The 25,282-nt window shown below is 49.1% G+C and overlaps 1 protein-coding gene across 1 annotated transcript in view; it reads left to right on the top strand.

Annotated features, from left to right (window-relative positions):
- Positions 1-25,282, top strand: part of LOC135516593 (putative uncharacterized protein DDB_G0271982) — a 115,374-nt gene that overhangs the window by 24,553 nt on the left and 65,539 nt on the right. The window lies entirely within an intron of this gene.

Below are 25,282 nucleotides of genomic sequence, written 5' to 3'. Positions count from 1 at the left end.
TATTCTGGTGCTCATGGTCCTGGAGGTCTTCCTCATTGGTGGCTTTGTCTTCTGTCATGTCGTTATCAGTGACAATAACAGGAGTGTGTTCAGGTCAGGGCTCTGTTTCTTAATGATGTCCTTCGGTGCTCATGTTCCTAGCCTGCCACCGGCTCTGGCAGTCCCACACTGAGTCACGGTTTCAGGCACTTGTGCCGGACATTAAAGGTCGCTTAGCCTCTCACTTACATGCCTCGTGGGAATGCCAACAGCAGAGAGAGGAATATGAAGAGGTGAACGAATGATGAAGACGAAAACCTGGAGAAGATCAAACCTGTCTAGTCCTTTCACACTACACACCATGTCCACGTAAACACTACACACCATGTCCACTTACACACTACACACCATGTCCACGTACACACTACACACCATGTCCACGTACACACTACACACCATGTCCACGTACACACTACACACCATGTCCACGTACACACTACACACCATGTCCACGTACACACTACACACCATCTCCACATACACACTACACACCATGTCCACTTACACACTACACACTATCTCCACATACACACTACACACCATGTCCACGTACACACTACACACCATGTCCACGTACACACTACACACCATGTCCACATACACACTACACACCATCTCCACATACACACTACACACCATGTCCACGTACACACTACACACCATGTCCACGTACACACTACACACCATGTCCACGTACACACTACACACCATGTCCACGTACACACTACACACCATGTCCACGTACACACTACACACCATGTCCACACTACACACCATGTCCACGTACACACTACACACCATGTCCACTTACACACCATGTCCACGTACACACTACACACCATGTCCACGTACACACTACACACCATGTCCACGTACACACTACACACCATGTCCACACTACACACCATGTCCACGTACACACTACACACCATGTCCACTTACACACTACACACCATGTCCACTTACACACTACACGCCATGTCCACGTACACACTACACACCATGTCCACGTACACACTACACACCATGTCCACTTACACACTACACACCATGTCCACATACACACTACACACCATGTCCACGTACACACTACACACCATGTCCACGTACACACTACACACCATCTCCACATACACACTACACACCATGTCCACGTACACACTACACACCATGTCCACGTACACACTACACACCATGTCCACGTACACACTACACACCATGTCCACGTACACACTACACACCATGTCCACGTACACACTACACACCATGTCCACGTACACACTACACACCATGTCCACGTACACACTACACACCATGTCCACCACCATGTCACACTACACACCATGTCCACGTACACACTACACACCATGTCCCACGTACACACTACACACCATGTCCACACTACACCACACACCATGTCCACGTACACACTACACACCATGTCCACTTACACACTACACACCATGTCCACTTACACACTACACACCATGTCCACGTACACACTACACACCATGTCCACGTACACACTACACACCATGTCCACGTACACACTACACACCATCTCCACATACACACTACACACCATGTCCACGTACACACTACACACCATGTCCACGTACACACTACACACCATGTCCACGTACACACTACACACCATGTCCACGTACACACTACACACCATGTCCACTACACACTACACACTATGTCCACACTACACACCATGTCCACGTACACACTACACACCATGTCCACTTAAACACTACACACCATGTCCACTTACACACTACACACCATGTCCACGTACACACTACACACCATGTCCACGTACACACTACACACCATGTCCACGTACACACTACACACCATGTCCACGTACACACTACACACCATGTCCACTTACACACTACACACCATGTCCACTTACACACTACACACCATGTCCACTTACACACTACACACCATGTCCACGTACACACTACACACCATGTCCACGTACACACTACACACCATGTCCACGTACACACTACACACCATGTCCACACTACACACCATGTCCACGTACACACTACACACCATGTCCACTTACACACATGTCCACACACACTACACACACAATGTCCATGTTACACACTACACACACCATGTCCACGTACACACTACACACCATGTCCACGTACACACTACACACCACGTACACACTACACACTACACACCATGTCCACCTACACACTACACACCATGTCCACGTACACACTACACACCATGTCCACGTACACACTACACACCATGTCCACGTACACACTACACACCATGTCCACACTACACACCATGTCCACACTACACACCATGTCCACTTACACACTACACACCATGTCCACAGCTATACCCACAGCGTAGAACACAGCTATCCCCACAGCTATACCCACAGCGTAGAACACAGCTATCCCCACAGCGTAGAACACAGCTATCCCCACAGCTATACCCACAGCGTAGAACACAGCTATCACCACAGCTATCCCCACAGCGTAGAACACAGCTATCACCACAGCTATCCCCACAGCGTAGAACACAGCTATCCCCACAGCGTAGAACACAGCTATCCCCACAGCGTAGAACACAGCTATCCCCACAGCTATCCCCACAGCTATCCCCACAGCGTAGAACACAGCTATACGCACAGCGTAGAACACAGCTATATCCACAGCGTAGAACACAGCTATCCCCACAGCGTAGAACACAGCTATCCCCACAGCTATCCCCACAGCTGTCCCCACAGCGTAGAACACAGCTATCCCCACAACTATCCCCACAGCTATACCCAAACACATGTTGTATCATCATCGACGATCACTCAAGTCCAGTATGATTGTCCTCCAGTATGATTGTCCTCCAGTATGATTGTCCTCCAGTATGAATGTCCTCCAGTATGAATGTCCTCCAGTATGAATGTCCTCCAGTATGAATGTCCTCCAGTATGAATGTCCTCCAGTATGAATGTCCTCCAGTATGAATGTCCTCCAGTATGAATGTCCTCCAGTATGAATGTCCTCCAGTATGATTGTCCTCCAGTATGATTGTCCTCCAGTATGAATGTCCTCCAGTATGAATGTCCTCCAGTATGATTGTCCTCCAGTATGATTGTCCTCCAGTATGATTGTCCTCCATGGGGACTTCTATGTGTGGGTCTTCAGACGACTGTAGAGGCTGAGCTGAGATCCTCAGGCTCTGTTACAATGTGGACATGTGTGAGTGATGGTTGTGATGATGGTTGGCTCTTCAGAAGGCTGTAGAGGCTGAGCTGAGATCCTCAGGCTCTGTTACAATGTGGACATGTGTGAGTGATGGTTGTGATGATGGTTGGCTCTTCAGAAGGCTGTAGATGCTGAGCTGAGATCCTCAGGCTCTGTTACAATGTGGACATGTGTGAGTGATGGTTGTGATGATGGTTGGCTCTTCAGAAGGCTGTAGAGGCTGAGCTGAGATCCTCAGGCTCTGTTACAATGTGGACATGTGTGAGTGATGGTTGTGATGATGGTTGGCTCTTCAGAAGGCTGTAGAGGCTGAGCTGAGATCCTCAGGCTATGTTACAATGTGGACATGTGTGAGTGATGGTTGTGATGATGGTTGGCTCTTCAGAAGGCTGTAGAGGCTGAGCTGAGATCCTCAGGCTCTGTTACAATGTGGACATGTGTGAGTGATGGTTGTGATGATGGTTGGCTCTTCAGAAGGCTGTAGAGGCTGAGCTGAGATCCTCAGGCTCTGTTACAATGTGGACATGTGTGAGTGATAGTTGTGATGATGGTTGGCTCTTCCTGGTGTTGAGTCTGTCCTTGTGAACCTGCTGCTTGTTCTCTGTCAGAGCCCCAGGTGTTGCAAGTCACCCATAAACAGGGAGTGTCCCTCCCTCCCTCTGAGTCTCTCAGACAGTGTGCTCATTATCAGACATATCAGGGACAAGCAAGCGGCTGATTGGTTCAATGCTAATGAGATTACAGGCTGAGTTTGGCCCTGAACAACTTCCTCCCTTAAAACCCTTCAGAAGAATCTCAATATCCAATGTTTGTTTTAGGGCAAAGTTCGCAGAATTAAGGTTGTCGTTGTGTTTTTGAGCATTCTGTCTTTTTGGTCTTGACTCCAAATCAAATCAAATCAAAAAGAATTGTCACATACACATGATTAGCAGATGTTAATGTGAGTGTTGCGAAATGCTTGTGCTTCTAGTTCCGACAATGCAGTAATAACCAACGAGTAATCTAACCTAACAATTCCACAACTACTACCTTATACACACAACTGTAAAGGGATAAAGCATATGTACATAAAGATATATGAATGAGTGATGGTACAGAACGGCATAGGAAGATGCAGTAGATGGTATCGAGTACAGTATATACATATGAGATGAGTAATGTAGGGTATGTAAACAAAGTGGCATAGTTTAAAGTGGCTAGTGATACATGTATTACATAAAGATGCAGTAGATGATATAGAGTACAGTATATACATATACATATGAGATGAATAATGTAGGGTATGTAAACATTATATTAGGTTGCATTGTTTAAAGTGACTAGTGATATATTTTACATCAATTCCCATTTTTAAAGTAGCTTCGCTCCGTCTCTGCTGTGTGCACTGTGCAGCTTCCCACTCCACAGACACCAAGCCCCCCCTCCTCCTGCTGTGTGCACTGTGCACCTTCCCACTCCACAGACACCAAGCCCCCCCTCCTCCTGCTGTGTGCACTGTGCACCTTCCCACTCCACAGACACCAAGCTTCCCACTCCCCCCCTCCTCCTGCTGTGTGCACTGTGCACCTTCCCACTCCACAGAAACCAAGCCCCCCTCCTCCTGCTGTGTGCACTGTGCACCTTCCCACTCCACAGACACCAAGCCCCCTCCTCCTGCTGTGTGCACTGTTCACCTTCCCACTCCACAGACACCATCCCCTCCTCCTGCTGTGTGCACTGTGCAGCTTCCCACTCCACAGACACCAAGCCCCCCCTCCTCCTGCTGTGTGCACTGTGCAGCTTCCCACTCCACAGACACCAAGCCCCCCTCCTCCTGCTGCGTGCACTGTGCACCTTCCCACTCCACAGACACCATCCCCTCCTCCTCCTGCTGTGTGCACTGTGCACCTTCCCACTCCACAGACACCAAGCCCCTCCTCCTCCTGCTGTGTGCACTGTGCACCTTCCCACTCCACAGACACCAAGCCCCTCCTCCTCCTGCTGTGTGCACTGTGCACCTTCCCACTCCACAGACACCAAGCCCCTCCTCCTCCTGCTGTGTGCACTGTGCACCTTCCCACTCCACAGACACCAAGCCCCTCCTCCTCCTGCTGTGTGCACTGTGCACCTTCCCACTCCACAGACACCAAGCCCCTCCTCCTCCTGCTGTGTGCACTGTGCACCTTCCCACTCCACAGACACCAAGCATCTCCTCCTCCTGCTGTGTGCACTGTGCACCTTCCCACTCCACAGACACCAAGCCCCCCCTCCTCCTGCTGTGTGCACTGTGCAGCTTCCCACTCCACAGACACCAAGCCCCCCCTCCTCCTGCTGTGTGCACTGTGCACCTTCCCACTCCACAGACACCAAGCCCCTCCTCCTCCTGCTGTGTGCACTGTGCACCTTCCCACTCCACAGACACCAAGCCCCCCTCCTCCTGCTGTGTGCACTGTGCACCTTCCCACTCCACAGACACCAAGCCCCTCCTCCTCCTGCTGTGTGCACTGTGCAGCTTGCTACAATAAGTGAGTCATTATTTGTGGATGTGAGTTGTTAATGGCTCGGGTACATAAAAGGTCATTTTCATCGATAGACCAGTGATCTGAATTCATTAGATTATTGCTGACTGTTTGAAATGCAATGTATTGACCTTTAATTGTGCAACAAGGCTTATCTAGAGAGAACGTTTAAAACATTGAGATATATATCAGGAATCGGCCATACATGATTTTTAGCCCTTATCGCTCAGCCCTAAGCCTTCTGCTATTGGAGAAACATTATCTCAACTTAATCATAATCCTCATTGGCTTTTCTTGCAGCGGGTGTGAAGGCAATGAGCTCCAGATGAGTCCTGTGATGACAGAACAGGCCGTCTCTCAGGGGTGTCACACACTGGCATCAGTGGGATTATACAGTAACAGGACAAAGACCCTGTCTGAGCCTCCCGAGTGACGCAGCGTTCTAAGGCACCGGAGGCGTCACCTCAGATCCGGGTTCCATCCCGGGCTGTGTTGCAGTCGGCCGTGACCGGGAGACTCATGAGGCGGCACACAATTGGCCCAGCGTCGTCCGGGTTAAGGGAGGGTTTGGCCGGCTGGGATGTCCTCATCCCAGGCGCCTCATCCCTTGTGGTGGCCGGGCGCCTGCACACTGACCTCGGTCTCCAGCTCTCCCGAATCCGTACGGGAGTTGCAGCGATGGGACAAGACTGTAACTACTGAAATTGGGGAGAAAAAGGGGTAAAAAGTAAAACACCCAAATGACACCCTATTCCCGATGGTGCAGTACTTTAGACCAGAACCCTATGGGCCAAAGTAGTGCACTATATAGGGAATAGGATGCCATTTGGTGCATATATCCTCTCTATTCCTCTCAGCTAATGAGGGAGCAGGTTCGACTTTAATTGTCAGAATATTTCAGTGTGGGAATTTCTCTGAATGGTCTCCCGAGACTACGATGCCGACGAAGTGCGTTCCTAAGGTCCACAAATGACGAGCTGCTGTTGTGGCATGACTGCACAAGACTCCCCAATGGGTTTATTGTGGATGGTGGTTCTTGCTGTTGTTTACTGAAACATGAGAGGGATTAGCAGCAAACACAATAACAAAGATCAGGGTAGCTGGGATTGGCTCCAACAACAGACAAATGATCTGCACTGTAAAGAACAGTTTATTGAAGGCTTTCAGTTGTCTGGGCTGGAGTCCAGTTTCTGACAGACCACTTCCAGCATCTTCTATTAAGTTGTTTCTCTTAGTCACTTATACTAGACCACACACACACACACACACACACACACACACACACACACACCACACACACACACACACACACACATACACAAAAACAATTCCATATATATGTATATGTATATGTACAGTGCCTTGCGAAAGTATTCGGCCCCCTTGAACTTTGCGACCTTTTGCCACATTTCAGGCTTCAAACATAAAGATATAAAACTGTATTTTTTTTGTGAAGAATCAACAACAAGTGGGACACGATCATGAAGTTGAACGACATTTTATTGGATATTTCAAACTTTTTTAACAAATCAAAAACTGAAAAATTGGGCATGCAAAATTATTCAGCCCCCTTAAGTTAATACTTTGTAGCGCCACCTTTTGCTGCGATTACAGCTGTTAAGTCGCTTGGGGTATGTCTCTATCAGTTTTGCACATCGAGAGACTGAATTTTTTTCCCATTCCTCCTTGCAAAACAGCTCGAGCTCAGTGAGGTTGGATGGAGAGCATTTGTGAACAGCAGTTTTCAGTTCTTTCCACAGATTCTCGATTGGATTCAGGTCTGGACTTTGATTTGGCCATTCTAACACCTGGATATGTTTATTTTTGAACCATTCCATTGTAGATGTTGCTTTATGTTTTGGATCATTGTCTTGTTGGAAGACAAATCTCCGTCCCAGTCTCAGGTCTTTTGCACTCCATCAGGTTTCCTTCCAGAATGGTCCTGTATTTGGCTCCATCCATCTTCCCATCTATTTTAACCATCTTCCCTGTCCCTGCTGAAGAAAAGCAGGCCCAAACCATGATGCTGCCACCACCATGTTTGACAGTGGGGATAGTGTGTTCAAGGTGATGAGCTGTGTTCAAGGTGATGAGCTGTGTTGCTTTTACACCAAACATAACGTTTTGCATTGTTGCCAAAAAGTTCAATTTTGGTTTCATCTGACCAGAGCACCTTCTTCCACATGTTTGTGTCTCCCAGGTGGCTTGTGGCAAACTTTAAACAACACTTTTTATGGATATCTTTAAGAAATGGCTTTCTTCTTGCCACTCTTCCATAAAGGCCAGATTTGTGCAATATACGACTGATTGTTGTCCTATGGACAGAGTCTCCCACCTCAGCTGTAGATCTCTGCAGTTCATCCAGAGTGATCATGGGCCTCTTGGCTGCATCTCTGATCAGTCTTCTCCTTGTATGAGCTGAAAGTTTAGAGGGACGGCCAGGTCTTGGTAGATTTGCAGTGGTCTGAAACTCCTTCCATTTCAATATTATCGCTTGCACAGTGCTCCTTGGGATGTTTAAAGCTTGGGAAATCTTTTTGTATCCAAATCCGGCTTTAAACTTCTTCACAACAGTATCTCGGACCTGCCTGGTGTGTTCCTTGTTCTTCATGATGCTCTCTGCGCTTTTAACGGACCTCTGCGACTATCACAGTGCAGGTGCATTTATACGGAGACTTGATTACACACAGGTGGATTGTATTTATCATAATTAGTCATTTAGGTCAACATTGGATCATTCAGAGATCCTCACTGAACTTCTGGAGAGAGTTAGCTGCACTGAAAGTAAAGGGGCTGAATAATTTTGCACGCCCAATTTTTCAGTCTTTGATTTGTTAAAAAAGTTTGAAATATCCAATAAATGTCGTTCCACTTCATGATTGTGTCCCACTTGTTGTTGATTCTTCACAAAAAAATACAGTTTTATATCTTTATGTTTGAAGCCTGAAATGTGGCAAAAGGTCGCAAAGTTCAAGGGGGCCAAATACTTTCGCAAGGCACTGTATATATGTGTGTGTGTGTCTATATATATAGATAGAAGGGATTTGGGGGGTTTTTGTCGGACTTCCACAGTCAAACTGAACGGACGGCGATGGGAAAAACATTGCAAAAATGGCCGTTTTTGATCCCATTCAGAGGTGTGTGTGTGTGTGTGTGTGTGTGTGTGTGTCAGAGCCAAATACCCGGCTAGCCTCCCTCAGGCAGTGTTATTACAGCTGAATGTCTCAGTCTAGAGATGCCTCCCTCAGGCAGTGTTATTACAGCTGAATGTCTCTCAGTCTAGGGATGCCTCCCTCAGGCAGTGTTATTACAGCTGAATGTCTCTCAGTCTAGGGATGCCTCCCTCAGGCAGTGTTATTACAGCTGAATGTCTGTCAGTCTAGGGATGCCTCCCTCAGGCAGTGTTATTACAGCTGAATGTCTGTCAGTCTAGGGATGCCTCCCTCAGGCAGTGTTATTACAGCTGAATGTCTCTGTCTAGGGATGCCTCCCTCAGGCAGTGTTATTACAGCTGAATGTCTGTCAGTCTAGAGATGCCTCCCTCAGGCAGTGTTATTACAGCTGAATGTCTCTCAGTCTAGTGATGCCTCCCTCAGGCAGTGTTATTACAGCTGAATGTCTCAGTCTAGGGATGCCTCCCTCAGGCAGTGTTATTACAGCTGAATGTCTGTCAGTCTAGGGATGCCTCCCTCAGGCAGTGTTATTACAGCTGAATGTCTCTGTCTAGGGATGCCTCCCTCAGGCAGTGTTATTACAGCTGAATGTCTCAGTCTAGGGATGCCTCCCTCAGGCAGTGTTATTACAGCTGAATGTCTCTGTCTAGGGATGCCTCCCTCAGGCAGTGTTATTACAGCTGAATGTCTGTCAGTCTAGGGATGCCTCCCTCAGGCACTGTTATTACAGCTGAATGTCTGTCAGTCTAGTGATGCCTCCCTCAGGCAGTGTTATTACAGCTGAATGTCTGTCAGTCTAGGGATGCCTCCCTCAGGCAGTGTTATTACAGCTGAATGTCTCAGTCTAGGGATGCCTCCCTCAGGCAGTGTTATTACAGCTGAATGTCTCTCAGTCTAGGGATGCCTCCCTCAGGCAGTGTTATTACAGCTGAATGTCTGTCAGTCTAGGGATGCCTCCCTCAGGCAGTGTTATTACAGCTGAATGTCTCAGTCTATGGATGCCTCCCTCAGGCAGTGTTATTACAGCTGAATGTCTCAGTCTAGGGATGCCTCCCTCAGGCACTGTTATTACAGCTGAATATCTCAGTCTAGTGATGCCTCCCTCAGGCAGTGTTATTACAGCTGAATGTCTCAGTCTAGGGATGCCTCCCTCAGGCACTGTTATTACAGCTGAATGTCTCTGTCTATGGATGCCTCCCTCAGGCAGTGTTATTACAGCTGAATGTCTCTCAGTCTAGGGATGCCTCCCTCAGGCAGTGTTATTACAGCTGAATGTTTCTCAGTCTAGGGATGCCTCCCAAATGGCGTCCTGTCCCCTGTACAGGCTAGTGCACTAGTTTAGACAAGCACTCTCTGGGCCCAGGTGAAAAGTAGCAAAGTATGTAGAGAATAAGCCTGGTGTGGGCTGTCTCATGCTCTCCTAATACATCCTCTGTGGGCTTAGGTCCTTCTTTAGGAGCCGTATATCAATGCCCCCCCCCCCCCCGCCCCCCCACCCATAGTAGCAGAACTTTGAGTGTCCTGTACGCTTCATAGCACTAAGATCATTCATGTACATTGTAGGCAATGGATGAAAGACCATTTTAGTGACTCCAAGTTTTGGGTGAACAGTTCAGTAGATACCTGTTCCTACACTACACTGCTGAGAGGTAGTGACTGTTAAGATAACGCTGCTGAGAGGTAGTGACTGTTAAGATAACGCTGCTGAGAGGTAGAGACTGTTAAGATAACGCTGCTGAGAGGTAGTGACTGTTAAGATAACGCTGCTGAGAGGTAGTGACTGTTAAGATAACGCTGCTGAGAGGTAGAGACTGTTAAGATAACACTGCTGAGAGGTAGTGACTGTTAACATAACGCTGCTGAGAGGTAGTGACTGTTAAGATAACGCTGCTGAGAGGTAGTGACTGTTAAGATAACGCTGCTGAGAGGTAGTGACTGTTAAGACTGTTAAGACTGTTAAGATAACGCTGCTGAGAGGTAGAGACTGTTAAGATAACACTGCTGAGAGGTAGTGACTGTTAAGATAACGCTGCTGAGAGGTAGAGACTGTTAACATAACGCTGCTGAGAGGTAGTGACTGTTAAGATAACGCTGCTGAGAGGTAGTGACTGTTAACATAACGCTGCTGAGAGGTAGTGACTGTTAAGATAACGCTGCTGAGAGGTAGTGACTGTTAAGATAACGCTGCTGAGAGGTAGAGACTGTTAAGATAACGCTGCTGAGAGGTAGAGACTGTTAAGATAACGCTGCTGAGAGGTAGTGACTGTTAAGATAACGCTGCTGAGAGGTAGAGACTGTTAACATAACGCTGCTGAGAGGTAGTGACTGTTAAGATAACGCTGCTGAGAGGTAGAGACTGTTAAGATAACGCTGCTGAGAGGTAGTGACTGTTAAGATAACGCTGCTGAGAGGTAGAGACTGTTAAGATAACGCTGCTGAGAGGTAGAGACTGTTAAGATAACGCTGCCGAGAGGTAGTGACTGTTAAGATAACGCTGCTGAGAGGTAGTGACTGTTAAGATAACGCTGCCGAGAGGTAGAGACTGTTAAGATAACGCTGCCGAGAGGTAGAGACTGTTAAGATAACGCTGCTGCTGAGAGGCTAGGTAGAGACTGTTAAGATAACACTGCTGAGAGGTAGAGACTGTTAAGATAACACTGCTGAGAGGTAGTGACTGTTAAGATAACGCTGCTGAGAGGTAGAGACTGTTAAGATAACGCTGCTGAGAGCTGTGAGAGACTGTTAAGATAACGCTGCTGAGAGGTAGAGACTGTTAAGATAACGCTGCTGAGAGGTAGAGACTGTTAACATAACGCTGCTGAGAGGTAGTGACTGTTAACATAACGCTGCTGAGAGGTAGTGACTGTTAAGATAACGCTGCTGAGAGGTAGTGACTGTTAAGATAACGCTGCTGAGAGGTAGAGACTGTTAAGATAACACTGCTGAGAGGTAGAGACTGTTAAGATAACACTGCTGAGAGGTAGTGACTGTTAAGATAACGCTGCTGAGAGGTAGAGACTGTTAAGATAACGCTGCTGAGAGGTAGAGACTGTTAAGATAACGCTGCTGAGAGGTAGAGACTGTTAACATAACGCTGACTGAGGTAAGCTGCTGAGAGGTAGTGACTGTTAAGATAACACTGCTGAGAGGTAGAGACTGTTAACATAACGCTGCTTAGACTGTTAACATAACGCTGCTGAGAGGTAGTGACTGTTAAGATAACGCTGCTGAGAGAGGCAGTTTAAACTTACGCTGCTGAGAGGTAGAGACTGTTAAGACTGCTAACGCTGCTGAGAGGTAGAGACTGTTAAGATAACACTGCTGAGAGGTAGAGACTGTTAAGATAACACTGCTGAGAGGTAGTGACTGTTAAGATAACGCTGCTGAGAGGTAGAGACTGTTAAGATAACGCTGCTGAGAGGTAGAGACTGTTAAGATAACGCTGCTGAGAGGTAGAGACTGTTAAGATAACGCTGCTGAGAGGTAGTGACTGTTAAGATAACGCTGCTGAGAGGTAGAGACTGTTAAGGTAACACTGCCGAGAGGTAGAGACTGTTAAGATAACGCTGCCGAGAGGTAGAGACTGTTAAGATAACGCTGCCGAGAGGTAGTGACTGTAACGCTGCCGAGAGGTAGAGACTGTTAAGATAACGCTGCCGAGAGGTAGTGACTGTTAAGGGAAGGTACTCACACCAGGCAGCCCACAATAACCACTGGTCTGTTTAAAAGAAGCTGACAGGTTTAGTTTTGTTCCTGTATCCCATTGGAATTTTCACAAGTTCACTGATCTGAGGGCAGTTCTGGGCGTGTGCTTGTACTCCTTTTGTGTGTCAGTAGGAGTGATGTGAGGCCTTCTGGTTTGTTCAGGTCTTAACCCTTTACTGGTCGGACAACCAAGAGCAAATGCCAGTATCCTGTTTCCATGGACCTAGTGCATCAGACAGTCTGGATGTGTCCCTTTTAGGGTGCCATCTGGGACGCAGTTTCCCTGTCAGTCTGTCAACTGTAATTATGATGAAGCTGGTGCTGGTCTGCTCTGCTCTGCTAGATTAATGGTATCTGGACTCATCTCAGCTGGGCTGGTGGAGTTCTCTAGACTACTGGTATCTGGACTAGAGGTCGACCGATTTAGATTTTTCAACGCCGATACCGTTTATTGGAGGACTAATTGGCTGATTTAAATTTTTTTTTTTTTACATGTATTTGTAATAATGACAATTACAACAATACTGAATGAACACTTTTTAACTTAATATATAATACATCAATAAAATCAATTTAGCCTCAAGTAGATAATGAAACATGTTCAATTTGGTTTAAATAATGCAAAACAAAGTGTTAGAAAGTAAAAGTGCAATATGTGCCATGTAAGAAAGCTAACGTTTCAGTTCCTTGCTCAGAACATGAGAACATATGAAAGCTGGTGGTTCCTTTTAACATGAGTCTTCAATATTCCCAGGTAAGAAGTTTTAGGTTGTAGTTATTATAGGACTATTTCCCTCTATACCATTTGTATTTCATTAACCTTTGACTATTGGATGTTCTTACAGGCACTTTAGTATTGCCAGTGTAACAGTATAGCTTCCGCTCCTCCCTGGGCTCGAACCAGCAACACACATCGAAGCAGCGTTACCCATGCAGAGCAAGGGAAACAACCACCCTAAGGCGAGGAAAGTTTGAAACGCTATTAGCGCGCGCTAACTAACAAGCCATTTCACTTCGGTCACACCAGCCTCATCTCTGGAGTTGATAGGTTTGAAGTCATAAACAGCGCAATGCTTGACACACAACGAAGAGCTGCTAGGAAAATGCACGAAAGTATTGTTTGAATGAATGTTTACGCGCCTGCTTCTGCCTACCACCGCTCAGTAAGATACTTAGATACCATTAGTCTAAAGGACTCTACCAGCCCAGCTGAGTCCAGATACCATTAGTCTAGGTGACTCTACCAGCCCAGCTGAGTCCAGATACCATTTGTCTAGAGGACTATACCAATCCAGCTGAGTCCAGATACCATTAGTCTAAAGGACTCTACCTGTGTATCTGGACTCAGCTGGATTGGAATAGTCCTCTAGACAAATGGTATCTGGACTCAGCTGGGCTGGTAGAGTCCTCTAGACTAATGGTATCTGGACTCAGCTGGGCTGGTAGAGTCCTCTAGACTAATGGTATCTGGACTCAGCTGGGCTGGTAGAGGCCTCTAGACTAATGGTATCTGGACTCAGCTGGGCTGGTAGAGTCCTCTAGACTAATGGTATCTGGACTCAGCTGGGCTGGTAGAGTCCTCTAGACTAATGGTATCTGGACTCAGCTGGGCTGGTAGAGTCCTCTAGACTAATGGTATCTGAACTCATCTCAGCTGGGCTGGTAGAGTCCTCTAGACTAATGGTATCTGGACTCATCTCAGCTGGCCTGGTAGAGTCCTCTAGACTAATGGTATCTGGACTCATCTCAGCTGGGCTGGTAGAGTCCTCTAGACTAATGGTATCTGGACTCAGCTGGGCTGGTAGAGTCCTCTAGACTAACGGTATCTGGACTCAGCTGGGCTGGTAGAGTCCTCTAGACTAATGGTATCTGGACTCATCTCAGCTGAAAATGAGCCTCTGATCACTCGTTATGGTGAGTACGAAATGTTTGTTTGTCTGGAGTTTAGTAGAGGCAATTCTCTGTTCTTCTGTTGTCTCCTCCCTCAGCAGAGTGTGAGAAACCGGCTAGGTTTTGTGGCGGTGCAAATCAACTTTCTTTCTGCTTAGGCCTCTAACCCAGGCCCTGTGTCCCTCTTCACAGGAATCATGACCCTTCTCAGCAGTCTAGATTTATACTGTACCAGTACTTTTTTAACCTTTATTTAACTAGGCAAGTCAGTTAAGAACAAATTCTTATTTACAATGGCGGCCAAACCCGGACGACGCTGGGCCAATTGTGCGCCGCCCTATGGGACTCCCAATCACGGCCAGTTGTGATACAGCCTGGAATTGAACCATGGACTGTAGTGACGCCTCTAGCACTGAGACACAGTGCCTTAGACCGCTGCCCCCACTCAGGAGCCCTGAAAGTATATTTGTGCATGTGGTGAATGAGATTGTATAGCATCACATGCAGTTTCTTTTCTTCAACAGTGTACCTCACTGATCTAGATTTTTACAGGTGGGTTGTGAAATTTAGCTCGCTAGTGTTTTTGCCACTAAATAAATGTTTTGGAATTTATTCAGATGTTTCTGTCTAGCACCAGTCATTATGCTAGAATTTGCCTTACTGATGTAAAATGACATCTCTGGTACTTTTGAGACTGACTGGGTTCCAACCTGGGTCTCCTGTGCACCATAACATCGTGTTAGCCCACTGAGCTGAAGCCACTAGACGACTGAAGGATGCTGGGAAGTCTTCAAGTTGAGCCAGTTATGGTCAATGAAACGGCTTTTGGAGCGTTTATGTCCAGACCCAGTCTCTGGATGGCGGGTTTCCAAACCGCTCTCAAAACAACGTTTTGCAATATTTGTCCTTGGACGAAACTTGCAGCCCGGTCTCAAAGGTGCAATTACCTTTCCTGAAATACACCCTGTGGAAGCAAACAGTAGCTATATCGCCTAGCGTTATTTAGCTCGTGTGGAAGGTCAGCAATAAGCCACTGAAGGAGTGCAAACATCTATTGAAGTGACTGTCATCCCAACCACTTGTCTGACCCCTCTCACACCTTCTGTTCCTCTCCAGGCACAACCCACGCCAGATACAGGAAGTCATGCAGGCTTGTTGTTTCTATGGATGCATCACAAATGGCACCCTATTCCCTATATAGTGCACTACTTTTGACCAGGGCCCTATGGGATGCAGCCTGTGTCATCATGCCAGCTAGTGTTCAGCCTGGCCCTATGTAGAAAAGTCTGAAGACAAAATGTGTCTAATAATAGCCTAGTTTTCTCCCATGTGATCACAATTAGATTATGTGGAATGAAGACGTTTTTTTTTGTCATATGACGCCTCCTGAAAAAATATGATGCCTCATTCTGTACCCTTGGAGTTTAACCCTGACTTCAAAACGGGGCCTTCAATGTATCCCTGACTTCAGAACAGGGCCTTCAGTGTAACCCTGACATCAAAACAGGGCTTTCGGTTTAACCCTGACTTCAAAACAGGGCCTTCAGTGTAACCCTGACTTCAAAACAGGGCTTTCAGTGTAACCCTGACTTCAAAACGGGGCTTTCAGTGTAACCCTGACTTCAAAACAGGGCTTTCAGTGTAACCCTGACTTCAAAACAGGGCTTTCGGTGTAACCCTGACTTCAAAACAGGGCTTTCAGTGTAACCCTGACTTCAAAACGGGGCTTTCTGTGTGGTCTTAAGCCCCTGACACCAGAACTCGTTAGGCCCTCTGTCTATGCTCCTACTATCCGTCTCTTTTCTCCTTGAAATTACGATCCCCTTTAAAGAATAATAAAATAAAACGGGGCCTTCGCTGTCCAAGTTAAGCCTTCACCGTGGTTGAATCTGTCCACCGTACCTGTACCTGCTTCATTCGCTCCTCCAGAGGCTCGTCTCGACCAGCCCAAAGGAATGGCCTTTCCTTTAACCCAGTGGGCACTCTTCCAAGTTCACTTCTTTTTGGCCTTTTTTAGTTGCCCCATTGATCACTTCATTGCTGGCATACGAAAACGTATCGGGAGGAGAGGAAAGCCACACTGTCTTTGTGAAACCACTTAAGACATCGTCCCCTCCACGTCCCCTCCACGTCCCCTGCACATCCCCTCATCGTCCCCTCCACATTCCCTCATTGTCCCCTCCACATTCCCTCATTGTCCCCTCCACATCCCCTCATTGTCCCCGCCACGTCCCCTCATCGTCCCCTCATCGTCCCCTCATCGTCCCCTCATCGTCCCCTCATCGTCCCCTCCATCGTCCCCTCCACGTCCCCTCCACGTCCCCTCCACGTCCCCTCCACGTCCCCTCATCGTCGCCTCCACGTCCCCTCCACGTCCCCTCCACGTCCCCTCCCCTCCACTTCCCCTCCACTTCCCCTCCACTCATCCCCTCCACGTCCCTCCACGTCCCCTCCCGTCCCCTCCACGTCCCCTCCACGTCCCCTCATCGTCCCCTCCACGTCCCCTCCACGTCCCCTCATCGTCCCCTCCATCGTCCCCTCCACGTCCCCTCCACGTCCCCTCCCCTCATCGTCCCCTCATCGTCCCCTCCACGTCCCCTCCACGTCCCCTCCACGTCCCCTCCACGTCCCCTCATCGTCCCCTCATCGTCCCCTCCACGTCCCCTCCACGTCCCCTCATCGCCCCCTCATCGTCCCCTCGTCGTCCCATCTTAACTTGTTTTCCCTGCTGGGTCTTTGACTCAGCAACCGAGACAACGGAAGCATTAATGAGGCTGAAGCGATGCTGAACACCTAGTCGGGCCGGAATAACATGGTGATCTGAGTCGGTTGTTGTGTCTCCATTGGTCGCTTGCTGGGGTGTTGGTTTTGCTTTTTGATGTCTGGGGAAATCAGGTGGGCTGCTGGCAGTTATTGGTGCAGAAAGGCTTGGAATGAACAGAGACACATGGTGTCTGAGACAGTGTTATTTTGATTTTGTGTGTGTGCATGAGTGGCAGCAAAACAACAGACAAAAGGGATACATTAGAGAGAATCAGAGTTACTGCGGGAAAACCAAAGGAGCTTTCTCAAAAGAGAGCTAGCATACCCTTGAAGATAAAAGGAGGGAGAATAAACAAGGGGGAGAGAGGGAGGGGTTGTGTGTGTACGAGAGAGCAAAAGACAGAACAGAATGCTCACCAGGGTAGCAGGAGAGAGAGAGGGAGGGGTTGTGTGTGTACGAGAGAGCAAAAGACAGAACAGAATGCTCACCAGGGTAGCAGGAGAGAGAGGGAGGGAGAGGGTTGGGTGTCACCAGGGTAGCGAGAGAGCAAAAGACAGAACAGAATGCTCACCAGGGTAGCAGGAGAGAGAGAGGGAGGGGTTGTGTGTGTACGAGAGAGCAAAAGACAGAACAGAATGCTCACCAGGGTAGCAGGAGAGAGAGAGGGAGGGGTTGTGTGTGTACGAGAGAGCAAAAGACAGAACAGAATGCTCACCAGGGTAGCAGGAGAGAGAGAGGGAGGGGTTGTGTGTGTACGAGAGAGCAAAAGACAGAACAGAATGCTCACCAGGGTAGCAGGAGAGAGAGAGGGAGGGGTTGTGTGTGTACGAGAGAGCAAAAGACAGAACAGAATGCTCACCAGGGTAGCAGGAGAGAGAGAGGGAGGGGTTGTGTGAGTACGAGAGAGCAAAAGACAGAACAGAATGCTCACCAGGGTAGCAGGAGAGAGAGAGGGAGGGACTTGTGCTCTCCAGCACGCTGTCTCTCGTTCCCTCTCCCCCTTCTCTCCAGTGTGTGTGAGAGAGCTCAGTTGTTGGTCGTACCAGGGCTAGTCCTGTCACGCAGCAGCAGCCACGTCACCGCCAAGCAGCCGTCACAAGGTATGCATTTCCTCTCCTCTCTCAGAGCAAAACTGACACTGCCTTTCTGTCAAAGAAACACAAGAAAGAACAGTGGGTGGAGGAGGTTGAAGCTTAGCGGAAGCTTTGGGTTGTCTTTGATTGATATATCAGTGGGTGTGTTCCTCTGCTTTCTTTGTTTGCAGTTTGTATGCCACATACTGAGAATTGTAGTTCCACTGGTCATGTCATTATTATTTTGCAACTGAACATGGGGAGTTGAGTTGTTCCACTGTATCTGCTTGTTTGTTGATGACTGTGTGGACACTGACTGCCTTCAGATCACAAACTTGGAAGAGTGCTCAGCTATCCTAGGCATGCTAGTATGTGTACCCTGCTAGCATCTGAAGCTAACAGAGATACTATCCTGTCATCTGGACAGCACAGCTGTGCTCTAACAATGTTATCAGTGTTCTCTTGTAGCAACGTTAGCATCACTCTGTTCAGTCCATTTCCTTTGTATGCTGTTGGGGAAACGCTGAATGGGGATTGCTGGGCAGAGAACTGATTGCCAAGAAGTTGTGGATTAATCATAGACTGAGCTTCCCTGTGGCTTGTTTACTAGCGAGGGTCATGGAAGCAAGGTAGAAACAGAGAGAGTATTATACCTTACAGAACTATCTATAAGACGAGATACTCCCAGATACAAAGTATGTGGACGCCTGCTTGTCGAACATCTTATTCCAAAGTCATGGAGTTGTTCCCTCCTTTGCTGCCACAGCAGCCTCCACTCTTCTGGGAAGGCTTTCCACTAGATGGTGGAACATTGCTGCTACAACAGCCTCCACTCTTCTGGGAAGGCTTTCCACTAGATGGTGGAACATTTGCTGCAGGGACTTGCTTCCATTCAGTCAAGAGCGTTAGTGAGTTCTGGCGCTGATGTTGGGTGATTAGGTCTGGTTCGCAGTCTGTGTTCCAATTCATCCCAAAGTTGTTCGATGGGGTTGAGTTCAGGGCTTTGTGCAGGCCAGTCAAGTTCATTCACACGATCTCGACAAACCATTTCTGTATGGACCTCGCTTTGTGTACGGGGGCATTGACATGCTGAAACAGGAAAGGGCCTTCCCCAAAGTGTTGCCACAAGGTTGGAAGCACAAAATCGTCTAGAATGTCATTGTATACAGTAGCGTTAACATTTCCCTTCACTGGAACTAAGGGGTCCAAACCATGAAAAACAGCCCCAGACTATTATTCCTCCTCCACCAAACTTTACAATTAGCACTATGCATTCGGACAGGTAGCGTTCTCCTGGCATCCACCAAACCCAGATTTGTCTGTCAGACTGCCAGATGGTGAAGCGTGATTCATCACTCCAGAGAACGGGTTTCTACTGCTCCAGCGAGCTTTACACCACTCCAGCCGACACTTAGCATTGCACATGGTGATCTTAGGGTTGTGTACTGCTGCTCGACTATGGAACCCATTTCATGAAGCTCCCGACAAACAGTTATTTTGCTGACGTTGCTTCCAGAGGCAGTTTGGAACTTGGTAGTGAGTGTTGCAACCAAGGACTCGCTCCGCGTTTCAGCACTCGGCCGTCCCATTCTGTGAGCTTGTGTGGCCTACCACTTCGAGGCTGAGCCGTTGTTACTCCTAGACGTTTCCACTTTACAATAACAGCATTTACAGTTGATTGGGGAAGCTCTAGCAGGGCAGACATTTTACGAACTCACTTGTTGGAAAGGTGGCATCATATGGCGATGCCACGTTGAAAGTCACTGAGCTCTTCAGTATTTATTTTTTAACCTTTATTTAACTAGGCAAGTCAGTTAAGAACAAATTCATATTTATAATGACGGCCTACCAATGATGGCCTACCAAAAGGCAAAAGAGATCACAACGAGAGACAACACAACATAAAGAGAGACCTAAGACAACAACATAGCAAGGCAGCAACGCATGACAACACAGTATGGTAGCAACACAACATCATAATAGCATGGTAGCAGCACAACACATGGTACTGTCATTATTGGACACAGACAACAGCACAAAGGGCAAGAAGGTAGAGACAACAATACAACACTCAAAGCAGCCACAACAGTATGGGCCATTCTACTGTCAATGGTTGTCTATGGAGATTGCATGGCTGTGTGCTCGATTTTAGACACCTGTCAGCAACGGTGTGGCTGAAATAGCCAAATCCACTAATTTGAAGGGGTGTCCACACAGTTCTGGAACGTATCTAGAAGACTATTTACTCTGTGTCAAACAGTTACTTTATAAGGAGTTTATCACCATGAGGAAGTAGTTTTGGGGTCTCCGTTACTCACGAATTCTGTTCATTAGTGCTTTCCCAGCAATGGCTGATGCTAAGACCCGACCGGGAGGGAGTTTTGGCTCAGCAGAGACAATGGTTACCTTCAAAATGTCACCCTATTTCCAATATAATGCCCTACTTTTGACCGGTGTCTATAGGCACTATGTAGGGAATAGGGTGTCATTTAGGACGCTACCATTGAACAGTCTGGGTCTGAGTGTGTGTAATCAGATTGTTAGCATTAGACCGGTTGCACTGTGTACATTGATTGGGAGCGTAAGGGGATTGGTCAAATGACTCTTCTTCTCTGAGAGTAGGGTGTCTTTGGATTGGGTGACAGCACTGGCAGCGCTTTTACTGGCCAATAGAATTGTAACGGTGACCTGGCAGAGCTCTTGCTGACCAATAGGGTTGTAACGGTGACCTGGTAGAGCTCTTGCTGACCAATAGGGTTGTAACGGTGACCTGGCAGAGCTCTTGCTGACCAATAGGGTTGTAACGGTGACCTGGCAGAGCTCTTGCTGACCAATAGGGTTGTAACAGTGACCTGGCAGAGCTCTTGCTGACCAATAGGGTTCTAACGGTGACCTGGCAGAGCTCTTGCTGACCAATAGGGTTGTAACGGTGACCTGGCAGAGCTCTTGCTGACCAATAGGGTTGTAACGGTGACCTGGCAGAGCACTTGCTGACCAATAGGGTTGTAACGGTGACCTGGCAGAGCTCTTGCTGATCAATAGGGTTCTAATGGTGACCTGGCAGAGCTCTTGCTGACCAATAGGGTTGTAACGGTGAGCATATAACTGCAGTAGTAAACACAGACCCAAGATAGGCTTCTGAAACCATTTTGAAGTCATACAGAAATGTCCAGAGGAAATGTGTCCTCTGCTGAAGCTGGATGGGTGGTACTTCAACTGAAAGTCTATATAGCACTTTTGGACTTTATATTGATTCCTATCTTCTGTTGACTCTCCAAAGCCACAACTGCTTCGTCTATAAGCACTCCTCTACATTCAACTAAAGGGCGTACTATGTGCAAGACAGAAACAGGTGGTGAGATGGGGTTTTGGTGTGAAGTTTCCTGTCTGATGTTTCCAGCTTCGTCAGGCCTTTTGTTGCGAGAGTTAACAATCAAACCAATCGTCAGAAAGAACCGAGAACCAAGGGGATAGAATCAGGAAGCCTTAGACGGATATCAAGCCATTATCTCAGTTTGCATTTGATATGAGCTTGAATGCGAGCAGAGGAAGCTCAACAGTCCAGAGGTGATAACCTGTCAATGTCCATATCGTCATAGACACCTGAATCCAGGCCTTGTTCTGTTGTTCACATCCCCTCTGTCATACCCTCTATCACCCCCTGTCCCCCTGTCATTCCATCTGTCATCCTCTCTTCAACCTCCTCCAGTTCTTCCTCCCTCATCTCTCTCTTATCGCTACAGCCCCTCCCATCACCCTCTACCTCCAGGGTGGACGTGTCTGTCATCTCCAGACTGTCATTGAGCCACTCCCTCCGGACCCCCAGCATCGGACCCCCATCATCGGACCCCCAGCAGAGCTGAAACTAGTCTATTCTGGGTCTGAGACTGTCCACCTGGGAGGTTGTTCTCCCTCTTTGAGGTCTGGCCATAGTCCAGGAAATGGCGAGGCTGTCTCACTAGGTGGCGGATTAAGGTAAAGTTGCCCCTATATGCTGATCTTGGGTCAGTTTTGCATTTCCCCCACACTTGGTTAATGTTAGGATTGGGGAGTGGGAAGCTGATCCAAGATCTGTACCTAGGGGGAACGTCACCTCAGAGCCTCACCAGGCACCCTATGGCGGCGGGTGTTGATCTGAAGACACCACCCTCCGCTCGTCCCTCATAAAGGATGGAACACCGGAGGAGGAACTGACCCCCGTCTCACAGGGAGGGATATTCTATACATTGGCCTCTTGGTCTCCCCTTCCACCTTCCCCAGAGCCTGGGTCGTAACTCGTGTTCATCATACACCATACGGAAGAAAACGTACTGAAACAGGGAGGGACTACCTGAACTTCTCCAATAAGAAACGTTCCTTTTTGTTTCCTGTTGCAAACTGTTTTCAAGCATTCTCCGCTGCCTGCCCAAATAAACACAACCCTGAACAAGAGGCCTGACATATTTAGGTTCATTTCAGATATAAGAAAAGAGACATTTGCGGTTTGTTAGCTGGCGTGTACTAGATTAGCCTGGTTTTCCTGGAGCTACTGTGTCTGTTTGTGGGTTTCCTGCTCCACCATGTTGGGCTGACTTCGCTTCCTCCACCGCCTTGTCCCAGTTGCTCTGAGGTCAATGATAACATGCCTCTGTCTGCAATCTGATAAACACTGTTCCAAGCTAGGAATACATCCCAGATAACTGTGTCCTCACTATTTGGCCATGCTAGTAAGTACAGTCCCTAACAGTAACTCATAACTCCTGTCCTTGGTAGCATTGGCCATTTAGTGATTGACACCCACAGCCCGTGAAACACGGACAACACCTCTCGGCCGAGGCACCATGACCTAAATCTATCACCCTGGGAAGCAGGTCGATGATGCATCACCTCCCCCGCAAGGCGGTTTCAGGCACATCCCCAATTTCCACTTTGCCAGCATCCCTCCCTGTTGGCATGAGGCCTTCATATCCAGTTCATCTCTGTCTCCCTCCTCAGAGTAGACGGTGTGGAGCTCTCTGCCTGCTCTCCACGGCTTGTCCCCTGTGTGAAACACTCCTCTGGGTTATCAGGCGTGTGGTGGGAGGTTGTTGCTGACACCTCACCACACTCCATCAGTTCTCTCTTACGGCCATGAGCAGTCCCAGGTTGCATCTGAAATGGCACCCTATTCCCTTCTGTCTAGAGCCCCATGGCCCCTGGCCATAAGTAGGGCACTACGTAAGGAATAGGGTGTGATTTGAGATGAAGTACTAGTTCCATCACCTCAGTGCCAACACCTATCTGTCTCTTTCTGGCCCTGCCTGGACTTCCTGTGTAGGCCTGCCCCCACAGTCAGGAAGCTCTTCTCAACGTTTTAAGGTGAGCTCCCACTTCTGGACTTTCTCAGTGAGAGATTATTCAAATTCAACAGGAGTTCAATGAGTCAGCGCTTGTCGAGACATTTCAAGTCAACTTTTGTTCAATTTGTTTTGTTCCTCACCATTGTGTGGGACGTTGAAATGTCATTTGATATAATGATACAGAACCGCCATGTCCAGTCAAACAGAGAATTGTTTTTACTTTGTCCTTAGTTGTGTTTTGTCTATTGTGTTTGTTGACTGGTGCTTGGCTCTGGTGGTGGCTGTGGACAGTATCTTGGCTGTGGACAGTATCTTGGCTGGGTGTCGGTGACTCTGAGGGCCTTCCTGTCACGTGTGTTGAGTGCTTTTATTTATGGGGGCTGTCGGTGCTTCTCTACACCAGCTGTAAATCAGGAGAGTAGCCCTTCCCCCTGCTCAGTGGCCAAGCCAATCCGAATCAGACCCTCAAGCCTCCTCTCCCCAGGCTCCAGCCCTCCTCTCCCCAGGCTCTAGGCTCCAGCCCTCCTCTCCCCAGGCCCCAGCCCTCCTCTCCCCAGGCCCCAGCCCTCCTCTCCCCAGGCTCCAGCCCTCCTCTCCCCAGGCCCCAGCCCTCCTCTCCCCAGGCCCCAGCCCTCCTCTCCCCAGGCCCCAGCCCTCCTCTCCCCAGGCCCCAGCCCTCCTCTCCCCAGGCCCCAGCCCTCCTCTCCCCAGGCTCCAGGCTCCAGCCCTCCTCTCCCCAGGCCCCAGCCCTCCTCTCCCCAGGCCCCAGCCCTCCTCTCCCCAGGCCCCAGCCCTCCTCTCCCCAGGTCCCAGCCCTCCTCTCCCCAGGCCCCAGCCCTCATCTCCCCAGGCTCCAGGCTCTAGCCCTCCTCTCCCCAGGCCCCAGCCCTCCTCTCCCCAGGCCCCAGCCCTCCTCTCCCCAGGTCCCAGCCCTCCTCTCCCCAGGCCCCAGCCCTCCTCTCCCCAGGCCCCAGCCCTCCTCTCCCCAGGCCCCAGCCCTCCTCTCCCCAGGCCCCAGCCCTACTCTCCCCAGGCTCCAGGCTCCAGCCCCCTCTCCCCAGGCTCCAGGCTCCAGCCCTCCTCTCCCCAGGCTCCAGGCCAGCCCTCCTCTCCCCAGGCTCCAGCCCTCCTCTCCCCAGGCTCCAGCCCTCCTCTCCCCAGGCTCCAGCCCTCCTCTCCCCAGGCTCCAGCCCTCCTCCCCCCAGGCTCCAGCCCTCCTCCCCCAGGCTCCAGCCCTCCTCCCCCAGGCTCCAGCCCTCCTCTCCCCAGGCTCCAGCCCTCCTCTCCCCAGGCTCCAGCCTCCTCTCCCCAGGCTCCACCCTCCTCTCCCCAGGCTCCAGCCCTCCTCTCCCCAGGCTCCATCCCTCCTCTCCCCAGGCTCCATCCCTCCTCTCCCCAGGCTCCAGCCCTCCTCTCCCCAGGCTCCAGCCCTCCTCTCCCCAGGCTCCAGCCCTCCTCTCCCCAGGCTCCAGCCCTCCTCTCCCCAGGCCCCAGCCCTCCTCTCCCCAGGCCCCAGCCCTCCTCTCCCCAGGCCCCAGCCCTCCTCTCCCCAGGCTCCAGCCCTCCTCTCC

Source organism: Oncorhynchus masou, chromosome 27 (assembly GCF_036934945.1).
Source record: "Oncorhynchus masou masou isolate Uvic2021 chromosome 27, UVic_Omas_1.1, whole genome shotgun sequence".
Lineage (NCBI taxonomy): Eukaryota > Metazoa > Chordata > Actinopteri > Salmoniformes > Salmonidae > Oncorhynchus > Oncorhynchus masou.
This window is presented reverse-complemented; position numbering and strand designations above follow the sequence as displayed.